Source organism: Marmota flaviventris, chromosome 9 (genome assembly GCF_047511675.1).
Source record: "Marmota flaviventris isolate mMarFla1 chromosome 9, mMarFla1.hap1, whole genome shotgun sequence".
In the NCBI taxonomy this organism is placed as follows: domain Eukaryota; kingdom Metazoa; phylum Chordata; class Mammalia; order Rodentia; family Sciuridae; genus Marmota; species Marmota flaviventris.
The window spans coordinates 22,763,818-22,788,433 of record NC_092506.1 but is presented as its reverse complement, the minus strand read 5'-3'; the positions used below and the strand labels follow the sequence as shown (position 1 = coordinate 22,788,433).

Below are 24,616 nucleotides of genomic sequence, written 5' to 3'. Positions count from 1 at the left end.
TGCCTAATTAAATGAGATTTACCATTAAGTGAAACATCTCTGGCATGGTCATGGTTACAAATTTGTTTTGTCTAATTATATCCTGGCAAGGAGAAAGATATATTGTTATTAGGTCAATGCAAATAATTACTTTGCCATGTTAAGTAAAAGAATTCAATAATGACATGTAATATTTCCTGTTATTATGATTAGTTTTATAGACAGAGTCAATCAATATGTGTTACATTTTCTACAGAATTATCATCTTTGAATTTATCTAATGAATTACTAGTTTATGTTCTAGTTAGTATTGCTATGTAACAATCTACCCTAAACTTATTGAGGTAAAGCAAAAACCATCTTAGATGCTCTCCAGTTCTGCCAGGACTTTTGTTCCTCGTGGCATTACTGAGATCACTCAGCGATACTCCTCTGGTAGACGTCCTGGTAAGGAAGATCCAAGATGGCTTCTCTCACAGGTTGTTGCTATGGCCAGGGATGGCTGTAAGGATGGACTCAGCTGGGACTACTGAAGCGAGTACTTGTCTCTAGCATGGCCATCAGGGTAAATTAACTTCTTTTTTTTTTTTTTTTAATTTTTTAATATTTATTTTTTAGTTATCGGCGGGCACAACATCTTTGTTTGTATGTGGTGCTGAGGATCGAACCCGGGCCGCACGCATGCCAGGCGAGCGCGCTACCGCTTGAGCCACATCCCCAGCCCCGTAAATTAACTTCTTAACTGGTAACTCTTTTCCCCCAGAGTGAACGTTTCAGGAGAACAAGGAGGAAACTGGTGTCTTTTTATGACCTAGTCTCAGAATTGTGTAGTATTGCCACTACATGGTAAAATACTCATGAATCTGTCTGGATTTAAGAGGGGAATAAACTCTTCTTGTTTTTTACCCCAGAGTTGCAGAACAAACTCAGGGCCTCTGCATGCTAGGCAAGAAGTGCTGTACCACTGAGTGACCTCCTGTCTATTAGGCTGTACCTCTTGATGAGAGAGTGGCATGGTAAAATTGGTAAAAAACAAACAAACAAAACAAAAAAACATGTATGATGGGGATATTATAGGAAAGTACAATCTTTATTTGGAAAATATAACCTGTAAGTTTATAAGCTATATTGAAGTTTCCCAGAGAATGTTTTTGCTACATTTTGAGAGCTCAGTAGGGACAGCATACCATTCAAAAAGGTATTAATTTCAGTTTGCCCAAGTATAACCAACCATAATGAGGGTTAGTAAAAATTGAAAAAGAAAAAATGTTTTCTCAAAATTACTATTTTTTTTTCCTCATTGGTTTGATTCAGTGTTGTGAAATTAATTCTTGTCCCATTGGTCAACAGCATGCTTTTATGGAAAGTGTCTGATTTTAGAATACAAAGCCCTGTAAAAACTGACTCAGTTTCTTAGTGCTGCCTGACAGTCTGTTCTTGGTGGCAGTGTTGTGGTGCACTGTAGGGAAACCTGGCCCATGAGTAGATTCTCTGCAGCACCAATAATAGTCAAAAGACTACTGATTCAGGCGTTGCTGAGTTCCATTATTCTTTTGATGTTTCTTCTAAGGATTTGGGTTTCTGCCCTCTAATTTATTGCCAGCCAGGGCTTTTAGTTAAACATGAAGGAAGAGTAGGAACCACCTGTGGAAAAGACTAATGATTAAGTTATTAGAGTAATTACCAGTGTCAGTGGAATCCCTTTTGGGATAATACTATAGAATAGTTAATATGATCTAATCAACGATTATCTTGAGACTTTGAGTCTTACTGTAGACTCTAAAGGCATGGATAACTCTCTAGGGACTTCCATAAAGTGTGATTTTTTTAAAAAAAATTGCCACCATTTAACAGTTTCATACTTAGAGACATAATCTTATGTCTTTTTCTTTTTTTTTTTCCCAATTCTGTTTAATGAGAATCAGGCAGGTTTACATTTATATTTGTATGCTTTCAATAATACCTTTATCTTCATCCTCAGATCTAAAATTATTGTGAAAACAAAGACAAAACTACATACATGTACTGTTGGGGACTGCAAATCAAGTCAGGATGGCGCCTGGCAGTTTGCCAGGAGGAGTGGTTTGTGAGGCAACGCCACCAAGCCATTAAGATGGTGGGGATTCCTTATTGGCTGATTGCTGTATCTAGATGATGCTAATTGAGTCAAGCTGTGTCTAATCAGTTAGGTATATATACCTCTGCTGTTCCGCAATAAAGCGGTTCCCGCTACCTTGGGTTCCCGCTACCTTGAGTTCCCGCTGAGTTCCCCCGCAATAAAGCAGTTCCCTCTTCAACCTTCAAATTGCTTGTCACCTCCCAGTTATTTTGCCCAGCCGGACTGCGGCAATGTATAATAAAGTTTTCTCTCTCTCTTTTTTTTTTTTCCATTGTGGCAGTACAGATTGAACCCAGGGGTGTTCAGCTAAATTCCTAGCCCTTTTTTTTTTGGTATGGGGATTGAACAATTGAGGGGCACTTGCCCACTGAGCAGCATCTTCAGCCCTATTCTGTATTTTATTTAGAAACAGGGTCTCACTGAGTTGCTTTTTCCCATTCCTCCAGTCTCAGCCTCCCAGCTGGCCGCTACAATTACAGGAGCATTGAGCCCAGCCCTTGCCCTTTTTTAAAAATTCTGAGAAGGTTTCACTAAATTGCCCAGGCTGACCTTCAGCTTTCAATCCTCCTGCCTCAGCCTACCAAATAACTTGGATTACAGGCATGTGGCACTGTGCCCAGCCTACAATAAATTTCAACATGAACCCGAGAAAAAGATTTGTCTCTCCAGGAATGGTGGCACAGGCCTGTAATCTCAGCCACTCTAGAGGCTGAGGCAGGAGGATCACAAGTTCAAAACAAGCCTTAGCAATTCAGCAAGACTCTGTCTCAAAATAAAAAATAAAACAAGCTGGGGATATGGCTCAGTGGTTAAGCACCCCTGGGTTCAATCCTTGGTACCAAAAAAAAGAAAAAAGAGTCTCATCAGCTGTCAGAGTTTTGTTTTGTTTTGTTTTGTACTGGGTATTGAACCCAGGGCTATTTTTCCACTGAGCTTTTTTCCCCAACTTTTCCTATAGTTGAGACAGGGCCTTGCTGAGTTGCCGAGACTGTTCTCAAACTTGAGATCCTCCTGCCTCAGCCTCCTGAGCTGCTGGGATTACAGGCCTGTGCTGCCACTGACAACTCCCACTGGAAGGTTTTCAAAACACCCTATCCACCTCAATGTGTCTGGAACAATACGAACTCATGATAACCACCACAGCAATATTTTTTAAACCTGCAACTGCCAAACTAAAAAACTAGATTATTAAAGTATATTTAATTAAATTTAAGATATGACTCAACAGAAACAAACTCAACATACCCACATTCTCCCTCTGTAACTATAAAGAACAGCAGGGATGTGTGCTACAGTGAATGTTTAAGGCACTCAAAACAATCATTACATATTATCAAAATCCTTCTTACAAAATCTTCATAGTATGAGGGATTTGTTGGCAAAAAAAAAAGAAAAAATATCTTCTTGGTGACACTACCTCTGACCACGACAATGTGATATTTAGAAAGAAACAAAATCATATTTAAAGCTGAAAGGAGCAGGAATCTTAGAAATCAAAGTACTTTTGGATTTCAGAAGTGATGAAACCAAGGCTAAGAGAAGTCAACTGATCATTTAGTTAAATAAAGAGGTCAAGAAATTTTACATTAAGTTCTAATAAATAATAACCTTATCATTTACCACCCTTTAAAAGTATTACAATACTGAAAAAAACCTCAAGTGAGTTCTTCTCCATTTCCATACACATACACACATACAAATATGCTTCAAATTTTAAAATTAGGAAAGACTAAAGAGCCTACCCTGATGGTGGCAACCATCAAAAGTCTAGGATGTTCTAGACCTTCACAATTAATTCAGAAAAATTAACCTCATTTAAATTGACTGATATCCAGGAAACCTTTTTCGTCTTAGCCATTTTCAATCTGTACTCAAAATGTACTTCAGCCTGCAGCAAGTCACCCACTAACCAAAAAAAAAAACAAGCCATGCCTTATGTGGAAACAGGACTCTGTAGTATCGAACTGGTTCACCTATATTCATGATACTAGCAATACCAAGTTTTTGTTTTTTCTAAGAGATAATAAAATGCATACCTATATCTTGAAAACTTAAATTTGAACTCAATCAAATGTCCTTATAAATTTAACATTTAGCCAATCCTCAATGGAGATTTATTGGGAAAAGCTAAAGGAACCACTCATAAGACATAAATTTTAAAATCAAAGTAAAATTTCCCCCATTAAAGCTTATCATTAGCTTTCAGCTATGAACTGATTACCAAAAACAAATTAGTTTTAAGCTTCCCTTTAAGTGGCCTGTGTATATACATTCATGTATATATTTAATTTGTACCAAAAACTGCTTACAAATGGCAATTCCTGTGAAGTAGATGATGATGAAGTTCCAGGTAATTCTAGCATGTTTCCTAATGTACTGGTACTGGAATGTGGATCATCTGAAAGGGCTGTCCTTGTCTGCAGGGGCATGTAAATTCACTGGATTGGAAAAGGGCAGCAGACAATTTCTTCTAGATAGTTCACAGGTCTGATCCATCCTGGGCCAGCATCAACTAGTTACCATGCCTCGCCCCGCTCCCGGGCCAGCTGGGGGGAGGGGGGTGACCCTCATTACACTGGGGCACAGGGAGAGAGAGGAGCCACTTGCTGCACCCCCCTCCCCCGCATCTCTTCAGAGAAGGCAGCGAGCGCGACTTGCCTGGGCCTATTCCTCCTCCTCTTCCTCCCCTCTTGAGAAAGTATTTCTATCCATCTTGAGAAGTATTACAATTGTCAAGTCATATTCATTATTAGTTACACCTTGCCTGTGCATAATTGAACAGGGTGTTGAACTTCTTACTGAAGTTACATATTATGGGCTTGATAAACAGGGCCACGCTTATAAGAGAATAGAACTAGTTAAAGGTATGGAGAAGACACTATCTAGTTATTCCTAATTATTCTCCATGCTTAACAGTGCTGCACCAAAGATTGTGTGGCCCACAAATATATCTCAACAGACAATTGTATTATCCTTAGTTTGAGGCCCAAATTTGTAAAGACAGTAACATGAAATGTTGCCAGGACATTAGTCGTTATACGAAAATACAAGCAGAAGTCATAGGCGCCCAAGACAACAAATGATTACAGTCTTGGTTTAGAGTGACAGTAATTAAAATAAAGGATAGCTGCAAGAAACAATACTAATTAGGGAGTCTTCTTTAGAAATGAGAAACTTTTGTAAAAAAGAGTTCCACAGTGTGACAAGCGTCAACACAAACGCTCAAAAAGTTAACAGGCTCTTAGGAAGGGGGAGAGTTCTAGGAGATAAGGAACCTTTACTAGTCAGACTGGGTACTAAAAGATCAATTTTCTCCTTAACTGGTTCTAGACTACTTAATTTATAAGTCTTTTTTGTTAATTGCAATATATTTTATATATCCCCTGAAATGTAAACTTAGATGGCAAGTTAACACTTTTATGTTAGCTTAAAATATATTAATATTTCTGTTACTGTGTTAATAAAATAATGCTCATACTGCATACAGTTTGTCATCCTAATTGCACTTTTCTTTGTGAATTTTAATCTTTAGAAATTGTCCAGATAATCAAAGATTCCTCATTATTTAACTTGCTGTGATGCTTGTAAAGGATCTCAAGGTCAATGAAGAATCAGAGAAATCATATTTAGGTTAGTATTGCAGGGCAACAGAATCATTATTGGTACCAGGTTTGTCAGAGATGACATTTGAAGTTCTGTACAGAAGGTGGGAGAGTTAAGTTCTGATTTGTGGCAACGTCAGCTTTCAGAAAAGTCAAGCCTCTGATAAAGACATCAGTTCTCATAACTTTAAATAAACAATGATATTATAATTGATAAAGCCTGTGTAGAAAATTTAAGAGTTAAACTGGCATTGTATTTCATACTGTGATAAGATCAGAAAAAAAGCATAGAGCTATTTTTAAAATTAAAATTGTCAAACCAGTTCTAATTTGGCCAAGGATTCACTTTAATTAGGAAAGTTATGTGAAACTTGGATTTTTATGTAATTCTGCATGTATCAATTATTAAAATGTTTAAAAAGTTGTATTAATACATTAAAAATAATAGTTTCTAGCCAAATGGCTGTTTGAATATTTTAAAATGTCACTACTTGATCTGGGTTGGCCATTTCTGTAAGGAATGATTTTTCTGAAATTGCCAGCATATTTAAAAGCATCAGAATTTTTGCCCTTATTTATAATTCTTTGAGTTTTATCTTTTTAGATTTAACTAAGTACCTATTAGTCTGTAAGCTATTCAGAGTAGTGACCCTTTTTAATTTTAAAAGAAAGAGTTTGATGATAGTATTGTTCAAATCTTCTTTGTCCTTGTCCTTCTTTGTTCTCTGTCTACTTTTTCTTTGAATTATTGTGAAATGGAGTTGGAATTTTTATCTATAATGTTTTGTGCATCTGCCTGTTTCTCTGTTATGAAGTGCATTAACATGTAGATATGGCCTCTTGATGAACTACTCATTTATCATTGTGGAATGGCCTCTCTTTAGTCTTTATAGTATCCTTTGTGCTGATGTCTACTTTGGCTAAAATTTACCTTGTCTAGCTCTCTTTTGATTACTGTTAGCATGGTATATCTTTTTTCTATCTTTTTACTTTTCACTGTATTGCTTTATATTAAAGTTGGATTTCTTGTAGGCAGCATATAATTGGTTTGTCTTTTTTATTTAATTCAATTGAATAATTTTTGCCCATTAATCAGGGTCTTCAGACAATTTACATTCTATGCCATTATTTATAGTATTGGGTTAAAATCTACCAATTTGACTTTGTTTTCTGTTAATCCCCCACCCGGACCCCTCCCTCCCCCTTTTGATACTGGGGATTGAACTCAGGGCACTTGACCACTGAGCCACATCCTCAGCCCTATTTTGTGTTTTATTTAGAGACAGGGTCTCATTGAGTTGCTTAGCACCTTGCTGTTGCTGAGGCTGGCTTTGAACTCGCGATCCTCAGCTGCCTCAGCCTTCTGAGCTGCTGAGCTGCCCCCCCTTTCCCCCCCCCCCCCCATTTTCTTTTTTTAAATTGTTGTTTCCTTTTTCAATTTATCTTACCTGCTTTTGTATTAATTGTAGGCTTTTTTAAAAAAAATTTTCATTTTATTTAATCCCTTGGTTTATTGGTCATACATATTTTTTCTTTCTTTTGAAAAGCCAGGTGTGATGGTACACATCTGTAATCCCAGCAGCTCAGGAGGATGAGGCAGGAGGATTTTTCAAAGCCAGCCTCAGCAACTTAGCCAAGCTCTAAGCAACTGTCTCAAAATAAAAAGGGCAGGGGATGTGGCTAAGTGCTTAGATACCCCTGGTACCCACCACCTCCAAAAAATTAAAAAAATAAAAAGAAGTGTTCTAAATATATACACATATAACCATTTCTAATGCTCTTCATTCCTTTTGTGTAGATGAATTTAGTATGAAACCTTTTTCCCCTGCTTTACCTGAAGGACCTCCTTTAATATATTTTGTAGGTTGGTCTGTGAAAACCAGCCTTTATTGCAAAAGGTAATTTCTTTGGGTATAAAATTCCAGATCGATAGGTATTTGTTTTGTTTTTTTAGTGCATTGCCTTTTGGCTTGTATTATTACTTTAAAAAAAAAAAATGCTGCCATTCTTACCTTTTTTTAACACTTTGGATCATGTAGGTTTTTGTTTTGTTTCTTTCTTTCTCTCAAGATTTTTTTTCTCTTCATCAATGGTTTTCTTTCTTTTTAAAAAATACTTATTTATTTATTTATTTATTTTTGTAATTGGACACAATACCTTTGTTTTATTTATTTTTATGAGGTGCTGAGGATCAAACCCAGGGTCTAGGGTTTAGGCGAGTGCTCTGCCGCTGAGCCCCAGCCCCAGCCCAATGGTCTTCTTTTCTGTTTGATTGTTTTCCCACCCTCTTGGTACAGTTTTCTTCCTGTTTCTCACTTGGGGTTTATTAAGCTTGAGCAAATGTTTATAATTTTCATCATATTTGGAAAATTATCAGCTACTAGTTCTTCACATAGTTCTTTCTCACACCCTTTTCCTGGAACTTCAGTTATATAAGCTGATTGAAGTTGTCCCTCAACTCACTGATGGTGAGTTCATTTTTAAATCTGGTCTCTTTTTCTCTCTGACTCACTTTTGGGTAGTGCTGTTTCAGTGCCTGCCATTCACTCATCTTTTTTTCTGCAGTATCTAATCTGCTTTTAATCCCATTAGTTTTTTATCCAGACATTGCATTCTGCCCCACCCCCCAAATGTAGGTCATTTTTATATTTTCTGAATCTCTTCTTAACCATTTTGGTGTTTTAAGTCTTTCAACCCCAGTATGGACTGTTAGCTCTGTGAGTTCCTCATCTCCTCCTCACTGCATAGAAAATCTCTCTAAGCTGTAAGCTAAGGCAATCACAGGACTCATGTCATTTGTTTCATTTTTGTTAGGGATCATTGTCCTGCATTGTCTGTTGTCCAATGTCTGAAAACTAATTTTTTTTATCTGATTGTTTTAGTTTCGGGAAAAGAGTAAGCGTGAAGTCTGTTACACCATCCTGGCGGGAAGCAGACGTCTTCCCCTTCGTCCCCTTTTTTACCCATCACAGTTTTCCTGGTTTTAATCTTTGCACATGACTATGTGTTTGGCCCATGTCTGATTCTAAAGAGAGGAAAGGGAAAAGGACCCATTCCTTTTGCATTTGTTTGCACCAGGCCTGATATGTGTAGAGGGATGTGGGCACTTGGCAAGTATTTTGTTAGTGACTGCAGAGCTATTGTAAGGTTTCCCTGTATTCTTAATTTTGCACAGAAAGATGCTTTTTTGATATTTAGTTTATGTTCTAATTTCAGCACACATGTTCTTATTTTCTAAACTAATATGGGACTCTGTTGTAAAGCTGTTCAACTAAACAATTTCACCAAGTGTAGCTTATTTCAACTTCATTACTGTTTGTTACCAGTCGTTTACTCAGATGGAGAACAACATCTGTAATATGGGTGGATATTTTGTTAGAAATGTGTATACCTACCAATTAGTTGGCCCAGCCAAATTAGCATGTGTTGGTCTGCATCTCCAATTAAGGCAGCTGCTGGAAAGATGCTATTCCACAGCTGGCATGGGGCATGTGGGAGTGCACCGCACCAGCCAGACTCTGGCTGTGCCTCTTAATTAAAATATTTGCCTAAGTTTGTATGATTTCTTTAAAGCAGTAAGTGGTCTTTCCAATTGGATTATTGATGGTTCAGTGACTTTTGTGCTTAAGAACAACAGTAACAACGAGAACAACTTTTTTAGGTTGGGAAATGTGGGACCAAAGTGTTATAAATGAGCACTATTTAAGTAGATGATTGGTGTTTCTCCTCCCACTTTTAAATTCTTGATTATTATTCTAAGTGGATAATTGTAATTTAGGGTACAGCCGTCAGCCTTTAAAGAATTTGTAGAAAGGCATATTCTTTGAAACATTTCTAATTTTTGTAGTTTTATGTAGAGGTTGCTTCCTTTTTCATCATAAGAGTAAGTAGTCTGAAACTTAATGAAAAGGCTCATTTTAACTTGATTTTTCCATCAAATAAAGTTATATATTTTCTTGTTAATTTTCATTTTGGTAATCTTATTTTACCATTACTTACCAAAGGCAGAGTTATGTCATTTAGTGGAAGAGGTAGACCAAGTTTGGATCTTTGGCTTCTTGTATTATGTTCCCCATTACATCATGCTGTTAATTATACTTAAAATATTGTGGTTGGATAACTGAATGGTACTTCTAGAAATTTTATCCCCCAAACATTATCAGAATAATATTGAGAGAATAAAAAACTAAATTTACAGTATGACTGTTTGTAAGAAGTTGCTTATTTTACAGTCATTATCATTGAATTATTTGGAGGATGTGAGCATTTTGGTTAAAATGGATTATTTCTTCCTTTTTATTACTTAATATACAACTTCCATATGTATAAACACTTCAGGTCAACTTTGAATTAGTAAACTAATAGCTAAATGAAACTAAATTAAATAAAACTATATATTTATTATATAAGCTTTGAGTAAAGAGAACTTTACAATAATATTTGACACATTTTGTGAATAAGTAATGAAATGCATCCATTTTTGATCCTTAGAACTATTATGAAGACACTGAGACCTGGCAAGGTTATTCAGGATCACCCAATGGGCAGTAAAGAAGAGCTTCAGTTGCAGGCCATCCAACTGCAGGTCTAGTTCTCTTTACACTCCTGGGTGATGTTTCTTGTGATATTTCCAAGTAGACCCTGCCTACCCACTTATCCTTTATGGTATTAACCTAGAAGTGTAAGGCTCCTTGAGTGTGTTCTGCAGCATTGCCACATTGTATCTCAGTTAATCTGTCCATCCGTGCTTAGTGTCCTGGTACCTCCTTTGAATCACTCTTCTTGGTTTCTAAGCCATTTTAAGTAAAATAAAGGTTACTTAAACACAGGTACTACAAGACCACAGCAGTTGATCTGATAAACAAAACTCAATGGATGTGTAACTGATGTGATTCTGCAATCTGTATACGAGGTAAAAATGGGAGTTCATAACCCACTTGAATCAAAGTGTGAAATATGATATATCAAGAACTATGTAATGTTTTGAACAACCAACAATAAAAATTAAAAAAAAAAAAAAAACAAAAAACTAAATGGCCAACGGGCAGGTAGGACGTACATTGTGGATACTCTGGACAAAGGGATAGATCATATCCCAGGCCGCATAGAACCAGAGAGCATGAGGTTTCATCATGGTACTCAGAACTTAATGTACGATTTAAACTTGCCAGTGGCTTATTTCTGGAATTTTCCTTTAATTTTTTCAGTCCACAGTTAACAGTGGATAAATGAAAACTCAGAAAATGAAACTGAGAATAAGTGAGGACTGCTCTATTGAATTTAATATCTTTTTGATAAAAGGGCCTGTTGCAGTGAAGTTTGAAAACCATCGCCATTGCCGTAGAGAGCCCCACCTGCATCTTTTCTGCCAGGCCGTATTGCTTCCTTTCGACAGGGTTCTAATTTAATCCAAATATCTCTATATATGTAGCTTTTCATCCTCCTCAGAGCAAGGCACGTCTGCTCTCTAAAACCCAGTCATCTGCTGGTCTCTCTATCCCTTCCTCTTCCCTAGTTCCTTGGGACTTGTTTCCACAGCAGTCTTCTGATACCATCTCAAACAGGCACTATGTAAAACAAGTTTTGTTCAACCCACTAAAATATTCAGCCCAGAACATTTCCTTTATCACAAGAACCTTAATTTACATTTTCTTTTGAAAATTCAAAGGATCTGCTAACCCTGGGCACAGCATTCCTGTCCAGAAAACTGTCAGCGGGAGGCATGACCCAGTTGTCCTTTAGATGGGGTGTGGTGTGTCCTGTTTGCCACAGTTCCTCTCCTCTCGCACAGTATGGGCCTGCACACTTTTAGCATCGCTCACTTAGTTAACGGACTTGGCCCTGAGAACACTGGAATTTGTAACCTCTATTACCCTTCGAGGTCTCTTGGCGCTGCGGCACATGTAGTGAGATGTTGGACTTTGTTTGCAATAGCATTGTAGACTATTTGCAAGACATGTAGACCATTTTATCTCGTGGGTTTGCTTATTTTCAGTGAAATATATTTCTCCTAGTAGGGTATGTTTGTACTTTATATTCTCCATTAATTTTACTTTTGTCTCATAATAGAACCATACTTATAAATGTGAATACTAAAAACAATATAAATTTAAAACATAGGATAACCAGAAATACATATGTGTAGGTTTTAGTGAGTGATCAGGGTGAAGAAATTACACTGTACTCCTTCGTTCTCCCCAGAGGTAACTAGCATCATATTTTTAAAATATATATATATATATTTTTTTAGTTGTAGATGGACAAGTACCTTTATTTTGTTTATTTATTTTATGTGGTGCTGAGGATTGAACCCAGAGCTCCGCATGTGCTAGACAAATGCTTTACCGCTAAGCTACAATCTCAGCCCCTGACATCATTTTTTTTTAAAAGAAATAAAGGTATTTAATTTTTTTTTTTTTTTTTTTTTTAGTTTTTGATAGACCTTTATTTATTTATACGTGATGCTGAGAATCAAACCTAGTGCTTCACACATGCCAGGCAAGTGCGCTCCTACTGAGCCACAGCCTCATCCCATAATTTTTAATATTATCATTTAATTTTGACTTTTTTGAACTTTATATAAATTACATGATACAATGTTATGGGTTTGTGTGTGTGTGTGTGTATATATATATATATGTGTATGTGTGTGTGTGTGTGTGTTTTAGTTTGGCTTCTTCAACTCTAACTGTGAAATTCATCCATATATTTACATGTAATGGTAGTTCATTTATTTTATTTTGCTATATGAATATACCACAGTTTAGTTACCTGTTAATGGACATTTGAATTGCCCCCAGTTTGGGGCCATTATCAGTAACACTACTTTGAATAATCATGTACATGTTTTTTGAATTCTTGAAACATACCAATAGTCTCTTTCTCACACACAAGACATTGCTGTTTCTTTTAGGTTCTTTGACAAAGAGGTATCAAAGACAATGATTAAGATCATTCTGCAAATACTATAACAGACTCTGGGTTAGCACCTAGACCTTCATTCATTATGTGTGCTGTCATCTTAAAAACAAAACAAGACAATAAACATCTAACAAGACTGCAAGGGCTGGGGAGGTAGTTTAGTGACATGCTAGTGTCCTGGTTCCAGTCCCGAGCACAAAAACAAACAAAAGCAACAACAAATAAAACCCAAAACCAGGTTGAGACCGCAGATCTCTTTTTTATTTTCAAGTCTTAACTTTTGGTATTTTTTATGAACATAAACACATTTGCATACATATTTCAAATACTGAACATCTAACTTCATTTACCTGCTTTTAAAAATTGTCAACTGTATAACCAAAAGAACAAATAAAAAATTTAAAAGAAAAAAAAATTGTCAATGTACAAAGTTTTTAAAATTTGTTTACCTGGAAATTTCCCTTGTTTTGGCATGGTGCCAAGTGGTGGCATGGTTCCTCATTATTAGTGAGGAGACTCAAAGTACATTTAAAGATTGTTAATGATGATGGAGACTAAATATGCTGCAAATTACTTCATTAATTGGAAAATAAGCTATCTTTAAATTACCCTTCTCCTCGCTCCTGTTTTATCTGAAGGTTCATTCTTGAAAATGTCATAGAACAAGTGTGTGTTTGTATAAATTGACTTGTACTATCTTAAAGAAATCATGAATTAGAATATTTTTGTATTTTTGGCATCGTCTTCTTTCCATCACCCATTCACACACACAGTACTGAAACTAATTGAATTTTCTCCTGGCATAGTTACAAGATGACTTCTGCTGGAGGGCTTAATGTTACTTAAACCATCATTTTACATAGCAACATTGCCTCTGGGATTTTTATGCAATGCAGCTGTTTATGGTAGAGGAAGGAAATTAAGTACCGCTATACAGAATTTTAGGAATATTAATATATTTTAAAAGCAAGTAAAATGTCCATGTGTTAGCTTGTGGTCCTGTGTGAATGGAGAATAAATCCTTTGTGAAGTTATTTTTTCTTAAATTGAACAGAGAGCATCATGGGAATGTGGTCTGTTTCTACTCTTTTTGTGAAAGGGTTTTTTTTTTTTTTTTTTTTTTTTTTGAGTTGACAGGTTCTTATGAACGATTTGGATGGAAAAAGAAAGCTTTTCAAGATATCCAGAATTTCTTGAAAAATATTTTATGGAGAAGATTTCATCTTACTCAATTTTAAAAATATTTTGTAGTCTTATTTATTTTTCCAGATAGACTTGTTAAAAGAACAAAAAAATTGAACAAAAGGTGCAGAGATTCCCCATATACCCGATGCTCCCATACACAAACAGCCTCCCCCCTTATCAAAATCTGGCCTCAGAATGGCACATTGGTTATGACCCATGAACCTATATTGACACATCCTTATCACCTAAAGTCCATAGTGCAATGTAAGTTTTTTATGGTCTTGGAAAGAATAAACTTAGATCTCTAATTTTTGTTGTATATATACTGCTTGTAAAGTGTTTCTCTTAGATGTCTATATCTGGATTTCTTAGCATATCTTCCTTTGATGTTTTAAAAGTGCAAAGAAAGTATGTATTTTTTTACCTTTTTATTCATTTTTAAAAGTTTTCATTATGTCTTCAAAAATATGTTTTATTATATATGAGTTTCTTTTCTGTTCCTCTGTTGTATACTGGCCCTAGACTGAAAGGGATCCATTTAGATCCTGTGTCATATAGGTGTATTCTCACAGAAACTAGGCAGTTGATAGAAATGAACCAGGTGGCCTGCAGTGGGTGAGGCAAGAGTGAGTGTTGAGGCCTGGAGAACCAAGGAGCTTGTGCCCCAAGTAGAGGGTCACACTGTTTAGGGCTCATTAACCTATGGCCCATTGTTTTCATCAAGTCATTATTTCTATGATGATTAAATGTGTTAGGGATTATTATAAACACCTTACTAGATATCAACTCATTTAATCCTCAACCCTTTGAGATTGGTACATATATTGTTCCCATTTGAGAGATGATACAAAGACTTACAAGTATAATAGATGTCATTCCACATTATTCAGTGAATTTACAGATACAATTAAGTTCCCGAATCAGCTGGCTTTGGATGATTCAGAAGAAAGATTAGTTAATGGTGGTTCTGACCTAATCAGGGGAGCCCTTTGGTCCTTGACCTTTATGTCCGAGTCAGAAAGCTTACTGTGCCCTGTTAGGTTCAAAAGGGAATTCTTAAAATATTGACAAGGATTTAGGAAGCGTCATATAAATTTGTGGACCTTGAAACCTGATTTTGTCAGAGGGAATGTATCTTTCAGGATAAACTTGCAGGAATCCAAATTTAATTTGCTGATAAAATTAGATGCCAACCAGAAGAATAGGATCCTAATGAGAATAAGTTATACTCCATCATATGTATAATATGTCAAAATACATTCTACTGTTACGTATGTCTAAGATGAACAAATTAAAATTGAATGCCAAACTTTTGTTTCTGTTTAAAAAAAAAGTTTTGTTTTATCAAAAACTGGTGCAGATCCCTTTTGACAGCTATACAAGGGAAGCCAAAATAAAACCAGAAGCTTCCTTCACGAACATGCCATCTCTACCAGAGTTTCTTGTTTGTGGACATCGCTTGAAGAGAGCCTGGTACCTGTTGCCATGGCAGGAGCCCTCTGTCCTCTCATCAGCACTTTCCTTCATTATGTGTTCTTCTGTCTGTACCCATGATTTCTTCATAGTCCTTGAAGTCCTGGAAGTCAAGTGGTTTTTTTTTTTTTTTTTTGTTTTGTTTCAACCAGGGATTGAACTTGGGGGTTTTGAACACTGAGCTGCATCCCCAGCCCTATTTTGTATTTTATTTTGAGACAGGGTCTCACTGAGTTGCTTAGGGCCTCAGTTTTGCTGACGCTGGCTTTGAACTCAAGATCCTCCTATTTCAGCCTCCTGAGCTTCTGGAATTACAGGCGTGCACCACTGTGCCTGGCTATTTTTTTCTTTTAAAATTACAAAATACTAATTGCTTTGTGAAGTTAATCAGCCTATTAACTCAAATTATGCAGAACTATAAAAATTGAAAGTTGAGCCCCTTTGCTATACCCAAACCACAAACACATAAATACCTTTTAAACTGGCCATTCTACTTCTAGAAATTTTTCCTAGAGAAAAGTTTGCTTAACTGCACAAAGATTTGTGTACAGATTGTTCAAGACAATATTGTTTACAGTAGAGGAAAAATGGGAGCCTAAGTGTCTGTCCTTGACTCCCTCTTATTTCCCCTTCTTGAGCAGAGACTGCCACTCACTGGAGTTAATAAGAACTGCTATATTGCTCTGTGTCACCAGACCATCTTATACATGGGCAGAGAGTCCTTCTATACCTTGATGTGGATGATTAGAACTACAGCCCACGTGATTTATCACCTGTCTTGACCATAGTCACAGGGCTTAAAATTGGTTACCAGCATCCACACATATTATTGAAAGCTTTGGCTAAACAGGGCTTAAAATTGGTTACCAGCATCCACACATATTATTGAAAGCTTTGGCTAAGTATAGATCTTTAGTAAATTGCTCAAAATCTCTCCTTCATACCTTCATGCTTTTGTTGCTTGTGGGACACTTTTCCTGAATTCATTGCGAGACCTTTCTCCAAGGTGGTCTTCATTTGACTACATGTGGCCTTCCTTGGCTTATGATTTATTTTGCATACTTTATTTGTGCATGTTGTGTTTCTCTTTGGTGTCTTTGCCCTGGGGAAGTCTAAACAGTACCTATAACTGCTTCTGGTCAAAGTGTGCTTTTAGCTTTGGTAGTGGCAAATGTAAACATTCTGCAGTTTCCCCCATCGTTTTGTCTCTGTCCCCCCCCCCCCCCCATAAAATGTTGGAGACTTATAAAATTTCCTCTGAATTTACCAACTTCACCCTTTGTTTCTCCTAACTTGCCTTGATGCATTTTCCTCCTTCAGTACAATGAATTCTACTTTAAATTTTTTTTAGTGTTTATTTCTTAGTTGTAGTTGCATATAATACTTTCATTTTATTTATTTATTTTTATGTGGTGCTAAGGATCGAAACCAGGGCCTCACATGTGCTAGGTGAGCGCTCTTCCACTGAGCCACAATCCCAGCCCCATGAATTCTACTTTTTATCTGTGCCCACTCAGTTTGACTGATTAAGTAATTTTGTGTGTGTGTATTTATGGATTAAGCAGTGGAGTGGCACATTTTCAAGAGAGAAGATGGCAACTGGTTACAATAGGGGTCTGAATTTTATAGGGTTCAATGAGATTTAATCATAGCAGAGTGTGTCCAGGCAGTCAGGGGAACAGTCGTAGAAGGGGAAATAGTGAAGGTCCCGAGCCCATTGTTTTCCTCCTCTCCCTGAGACCCATAGTCCTCCTTTTCTCCCTGGGGGTTGTTGTTTTCCATATCCTTCAGGGAACATGTCAAAAAGACACAAATGCTAGCTTGAAGGGACTCCCACTAACCAAGTCTAGACAAATTGAGCACTAAAATTAAAATGATGGGAACAAATTATAATGCATTGAACAAGATAGGAAATCATGAGCTCATACTGATAATGGTAAAGAAATGAATTAAAATTTTGATGAGGAATGAGATTTTATACAGTCTCAAAGTACTTTCTCACAAATGCCAAAATATGTTTTAATTAAAAAGGTGAAAACCAGAAAGTTTACAGTGGAGGAGCCTGGCAAACACCACCTTAATAAGGAATCAAGTTGTCCTCATCAATAAAGGGACAGAACAAAATTCTTTGCCACCCAAAAAGATACAAAGAGAAACACAGCATAATTTCTATGATGCTCCTGCCAAAGGAGCATCACCTAAATCTAATTATAAGGAAACATACACACCCACATTGAGGGACACTGCAGTGTAATTGGTCTGTAATCTTCAACATTGTCAAGAACATGAAGGTCAAAAAGAGATGGTAAGTCTGCTCCAGGTGGAAAGAAGCTGAACAGAACTGCAGCAGCATGCATCGGGCTACTCTGTGTCGGATGCTTTTGCTGTAGAGGACGTTATTGAGCCAGTTGGTGAATATCAAACAGGCTTTGGAGATGTGAAAATTATAACGTATCAATGTTAATCTCTTTATTTTGATGATTATATTATTTAGGATATATTATTTAATAGGAGACTGTTTTTGTCATAAATATATATGAAAGCAACTTCTCAACCTTTTTGATCTCAGAACCTCTTCATAGTTACTCTTTTCTTTTCTGTACTAGGGAATGAACCTAGGGGCACTTTTACCACTGAGCTACATCCCTAGCCCTTTTTTTTACTTTTTTAGAGATGAATGTCTCACAAATTGCTTAGAGCTTCACTAAACTGCTGAGGCTGGCCTTGAACTTGTGATCCTCCAGCTTCAGTCTCCCCTGCCGCTGGGATTACAGGTGTGCACTACCACATCTGGCAGCTCTTTTCTTTTTTATAATTTTATAACATACATTTGTGTGAAATATCTAAAATGTGTGTATCTCCAGAGGGGAGAGAGAGAATGCAAATTGGTGATTACAGGTAGGGAACACAGGGGGACAACTGCTTAGTGAATATTGAGTCTTTTGGGGGCAGTGGAAATGTTTTGGAACTAGAGGTGGTGGTTGTTCAATATTGGGAATGTACAAAATGCCACTGATTTGTTCACTTTAAAATGGTTAATTTTGCACTGGGGATGTGGCTCAGTGGTAGAGTGCTTGCCTAGCAGGTACAAGGCTCTGGGTTCCATACAGTAACTCTTGAAAATTATGGGGGACTCCAAAGAGCTTTGGTTTATGTCAAATACAGATATCAGTGTTTATTTTCTCATAAACTCAAGTGGAGAAATTTTTAAAATAATTATTTAAAAATAACAGCAATGAGTCTATTACATGCTAGCAACACATTTTTTTTTTTTTTTGAGGAAAATAACTGTTTTGAAACTATTTAGTAAGAATAATGTCATTGCTATGCATTTTTTGAAATTTCTTTAATATCTTGCTTAAGAAAAGAGTTGGGTTTGCATATCTACTTTTGCAGTATGTTAATTTGGTTGAAGAACAAGAAGAAAATCTGGCTTTATGTAGATACATAGTTAGAAAAGAGAAAAACATTTTATAGCCTCTTCAGATAATTGTGGATAGTCTTTTGATAAATCAGAACTCTGAAATCATATCAGTGAGTTTTTTATATTCAGATATATTAAAATGCATTGACCCATCTCAAACTTTGAATAGGACTTGTATCCATCAGGATGTTATAATTATGCTTTGGAAAATATTGGTTCCTGAGATTTATTGATTTTTCCAAATGTTGATATATTACAGTACAGAATAGTGGTTTTTATAATTTTTTGTTTGTTCTTTTTAGTTATACATGACAATAGGGTGTATTTTGACGTTATCAAACATACATGGAGTTCAACTCCCATTCTGTGGTTGTACATGATGTGGAGTTACACTGGTTGTATATTCATAGATGAACACAGAAAAGTTATTTCTGATTCATTTTACTATCTTTCTTGTTCCCCTCCTCCTCCCTTCCCTTCATTCCCCTATTCCCCTTTTTCTAATCCAGTGTAGCTCTCAATCTAATCAGAAGTCTTTTCTTTTCAAATTCAGGGTGGTGGATGAAAGTTTTCCAGGACTCCAGTTTTCATTTAAAACTTGAAATTTATCATGGACACCAGAATACTGTTGCTTATTTTTCTTGAAGTGACAGGTGCCACTTCATTTTGGAGACTATGTTTGCCAAATCTATAAGCGTAGTTTTTCTGTAAGTTACTATTTCAAGTAAAATGATGTTGCTTGGAGAAAAGGGGACTCAGGACTCAATTGTAAAAATGTTTTTCCTCAAGGCAGCCATTATATTAGGTATATAGGAAAATGTGCAGGCTCTCTGCTTTGTCACATAGAACATTAAAAAGTTGTGCTTTCAAGAGTAAAGATTTAATAAAATTAATTCTACTACTTCATTAGGGAACACTCTTAAATGAAACTGACTTGTTTTCTTTCTTATGCAATGTGAAGAATACTGTGACTTCCAATACCTCTAGGTGCTACTACTTTGATTCATGTTAAGATTCTAGCAGTTTTACCCACCATTGCTTTTGCCAGCACAGGAAAGAAGGCAAAGAATGTCTTAATGTTTCTCACTTTCAGGGACTCTCAGTGGTCAGGGAACAATACATTGAAGTATTTTTGAGTGTTGGGTAGCATATCAGCAGTTTTAATCTAAAGCTTCATGGAGAAGAGTTACTAGCATAATGTTTGTAACTTTCTTTGAGACTATTTAAAAAAATTTTTAAAAAATACTTAAATGAAGACCTTTCAAATTGGAAATGGACATTTATGAAAATAATTCAAATAGCAAATTTCATTAATATACTGGTTAGTCTTGTGCAGCTTAAATGACATCATGTTATTTATAGAGTTCTTGGCATGTAGTTGATGCTAAGTAATTAGTAATTGTTATTACTGTTTTGTTGGTAGAATATTAACTGCAATATGTTAGAATATTAACCTACATGTGTTATGTGGTGCCACTGTCTTAGGATCAGGATGACTTGTATTAGATTCTTATTCTTTGTTCTAAGAATACTGAAGTAAAAGATTGTATGTCAACCAGCTTTGCTTTTATTTTGGTTTAGTATGTGAAAACTATGCTCTTTCAACAATTTAAATGAAAAGGGCTGTTTTTCTGTGTTGAACAGAATGATGACTCTGTTCTTGGCATGTTGTTTAACTATATTAACCTTAAAATGTTAATTGCAATGGATACTCATTCAAATACCTGACATTGAGCTCCCCAATAAAAACCAGAGGTAGATTTCCATATTTGAAAGTCAGTGTTGTGTTAATGCAGAGGGTAGTCTGAGGGATGTGTTACAGTATCACAGTTCCTAAGTTCTTTGGGAGTCCTTACTTTGAATCCATTTTTGTTTATTCTGTGTTTCTCTTCTGTCAAGCACTTTGTCCTAAGCAAGGTTCCACCTATCTGTATAGAAGAACTATGGCCAAATATTCCCTATGTGAAGTCCATCAAGCTCATGCTCAAGGGAATGAAGGTAAAAATAAGAAGAAAAAGATCAAAGATAAGAAGAGGATGAAGAAGCCCAACTTGATGTTGGAATCTGGTGGATAATGTCCAACTTTAGTGAAATTTCAGGAACTATCAACATTGAAATGGATGAAGGAACCCATATCCATGCACTGGACAATGGGAGCACTACATAAAGAGTTGATGAGGGGTCTTCCAGAGCAACTTGGTGCTGTCAAATTGTCAGTTGGATTCTGGAATTGCCTTAAATCTGGATATAGGAATTACCTTGGCATAAATTCAGATGGGCTGGTTGTTGGTTGTTCAATTGCAATTGAACCAAGAGAACAATGGGAACCAGTCTTTTAAGATGAGAAAGTGGCTTTATTGGCTTCAAATAGTTGCCTTATTCGATGCAACGAAGCAGGAGATGTAGAAGCAAAAAGTAAAACAGCAGGAGAAGAAGAAATGGTAAAGATTAAGTCCTGTGCTGAAAGGGAAACCAAGAAAAAAGATGACATCCCAGAAGACAAAGGAAATGTAAAACAATATGAAATCAACTATGTAAAAAAAATTTCAGGCCCTGCTCAGTGTGATACTCCTGTAATCCCAGAACTCATGAGGTTAAGGCAGGAGGATTGCAGCAAGTTCAAAGTCAGCTTCCGCCATTTAGGGAGGCCCTAAGCAACTTATCAAGACCCTGTCTCAAAATAAAAAGGGCTGGGGGTGTGGCTTAGTCCTTAAGTGCCTCTGGGTTCAATTCTCAGTACCAAATAAATAAATATAAATAAATAAATAAATATTTAAAAAAAATAAAATCAGAGGTTCTAAGACCACAAAGTAAGTAAAGAAGATGATACAGTTCTAAATTGGCTTAGAAAGATGGATTTTTATGTGAGACACTTCTGGACAGGAGAGGCAAATTGAAAGCTGATCGATACTGCAAATGACCAGGGAGGCGCCCCCACCCCCCTTTGTTTTTTTCTGAATAAATCATTCATTGGCAATAAATAAATAAATAGCTGATATTTAATTTTTATGGTTTTGATTATTTTTTTCAAAAGTTTCTTTAATATATAAGCAACTGTTAATAATCTTTTTCTTTCTTTCTTTTTAACTTAGTGGTAGATATTGGCCTAGTATATACGAGGCCCTGGGTTTGATAACCTGCACTGAAAACAACGACAACAACAACCACACACACACACAAATAAAATAAAAAACCAAAATGACAAATCCAGATTTTGAAAAGAATGCTTTTTTCCTTGTGGTGTGATTTCACAAAACCAGAATGGGATATTTGTACAAGCAAAGTGACAGGTTAAAATAAAGAGGTTTCTTAAAAGAAAAAAAAAAATTAGCTCATTTAGCATTTTTAGAAGAAAGGTATAGTGTGACATTTGACTTCTAATTTTAGTTCTTGTTATGTTTGAAAGAAGAGGGGAGGAGTATTATGGTGGATGACACAGATCTCTTTTTCTTCTAACTTGATTTTGAGCTTACAGCTATCCTGCATGGAAAATTGGTCAGCTCTGGCCCAAATCACATTGGTTATCATTTTATTTTTCAAGCCAACAAAGAGACATAAGATGCCTCAAGAAAAGACTCACTCTACTCAAAAAAAAAAAAAAAAAATAGGAACACATTTTACTATATGATAAAAAATGCTGAGATACACTCACAAGAACATTGAGAACATTGCTTGATACGTAAATCCAGGAAGACTGTTTCCCCCTAAGATGTGATAGTGTGTTAACCAGATTTCTAAAGCAAATGGATGAACCCTTGTTCCTGTCTCTCCCTGAAGCTGTGTATCTAATCAGTGTAAATCCGTCTCTGAAGTCTTCCCACACTGGTCTCTTTTTCCTCTGCTGTTTTCCTTGGAGCCCTCCTCTCTCAGGGAACTAAAGAGGCTGCTTTGTCCTTTCCCTGCCACCTGTTGCTTTTCTTAACAGGCTGTGGGGCTGTGGATCCTCTACTCTGTCACATCATTTCTGACCTAAAACAAACAAAAAACCCCCCCAAAAGCCTACGTGTGATCTTGGCACTTCCCGGCTTAATAGCCTCTGCTAAGTGCTTACAGCGCACACGATGAAATATACACTTGTTCCAGGGCCAACTTCTAGGCCTGTGACCTGGGCATTTGTACAGGGCCCTGCACTTAGAAGGGTCCACGCTTGGTTCAATTCTCTGCTGTCACTGTCTTGAAGTTCTTCATCACTTTTGAACAAGGAGCCCTGCATTTTTATTTTTCACTGGGTTCCACTAACTGTGTAGTCAGTCATGCTTTTCGTGGCACGTACAGCCTCTGCCAGCTTCCTCCTACCATGCCTCTTCCACTTCTCCCTGTGCACCACGTACACCATCCACAGGGGTTCCTACAACATGCTGTTCCTTTTCTCCAGTTTCTCCTCTGCATGGCTGGTTCCTGCTTTTCCTCAAGATTTCCACCCTAACAGTACATCCTATTTAAAATCCCCCTCTGCAAGCAAAAGAGAGTCCTTTCTCTTTAATGCTTTGTTCATGTTTATTAGAGCAGCAGTTGGGTTTCCGTATATCTCCTTCACCAAAATATGACCAATTTGAGGGAATTAATGATTATCCTCAGGGTGAAGCCTGGCATGCGGGCACTGCTTAGTATGTGTTTCTTGATCAATCAAAATATTTATTGAACTCCCATAATGTACCAGGTATTGTTGGTTATAAGTATATAGCAATAAATAAGAAAGACAAAAAACCAGACATAGACCTTTGTAAAACTTTATGCAGGTTAGTTGCCTAGTTCTAGATGCCCATGCTCTTGAATAAGTGAATGATCACACCCTAAGATTTTCAGGTAGTAGTTTAGGATGGGTAATTTTCTGCCTCCTTGACTAGTGGTTTTGAGGGTAGAGTGTTACAAGCTCTGGTTACAGGAATCTTACATTTAGAATCTGTCCTACATTATTTTGTGACCTTAAAGAGAAAGGTGGATGTCACCAGGGTCGTGGACTTCCTTCGTCAAATCTGAGATGCTGTTGATCTTGGAACAATGATGTGGCTTGTAACCATTAGTAAAGAAAACTTGCCAGTTAAACTGATATGCAGTCAGTTGTAACACATCCTGATCTCAAATATGAAAAGTGAATAAAAATGTAAAATTCAGAATCACAAAAATGTGATTCAGAGGTTAATCACAAGCAAGTTGAGTCAAAAAAAGACTACTTGGACACTAAGAGCAAGGCTTAAAATAGTACATCATGACACTGATTCCATGGATGATACTCTAATAAATAAATTACTTTTTAAAATAGAGCTGGAAATTCATGGCCAGCTTTTTTTAAAAAAATTCAACTGATACAAAGGGGTAAGAGTTAATAGTTAATACCTACAGCATCCCATGCTGTCAAGGAGAACCAACGATGTCAAGCAGCCTGCCATCACAGGTAGTCCTTATGAGAACTATGTAGGGTGGATGTTATCTCTTATGGTGTATAGGCTAAAAAATGGAATTCTTTTAAGCTAAAAGGCCTAGTGAAGGGCCCTCCACCAGCAGTCACATGAGCTGGCACTCAAGTCCAGAGCTTCCAGTCGCATCCCGTCTCTTACCAAGAAACTCTGCTTCCATATTACTAGCAACGCCATCTTGGAATCAATATTAGGAAAAGTTTTGTTTATTTCTTTTTTTCTCCTCTCAAAAAAATAAATTCAGATGCTTCTATTGGCAGGTCTTTGTTTTCCAAGTACAGAAAATAAACACCGATATCTGAAAAATTTTAAGAGTGGCTTACCCAAGAGTCCACAATTCCTGAACCAAGTGTAGAACTCAGAGCTTTCAAAAGAAGAGAACCTATTCATGACCTATGAATAGAACAAATTCAAATGGTAGAAGGTTTTTATTTATTGCAGGTGGTTGTTCTAGTTAAAAAGGCTGTAATGAATAAAATATAATAACCTTGGCTTA

General features: G+C 36.5%; 1 protein-coding gene and 1 pseudogene across 1 annotated transcript in view; both read left to right on the top strand.

The window, feature by feature from the left end:
- The window catches only part of Hsd17b12 (hydroxysteroid 17-beta dehydrogenase 12), a 148,336-nt gene that overhangs the window by 61,414 nt on the left and 62,306 nt on the right, over positions 1-24,616 (top strand). The window lies entirely within an intron of this gene.
- Positions 345-21,633, top strand: LOC114093821 (protein FRG1 pseudogene; annotated as a pseudogene).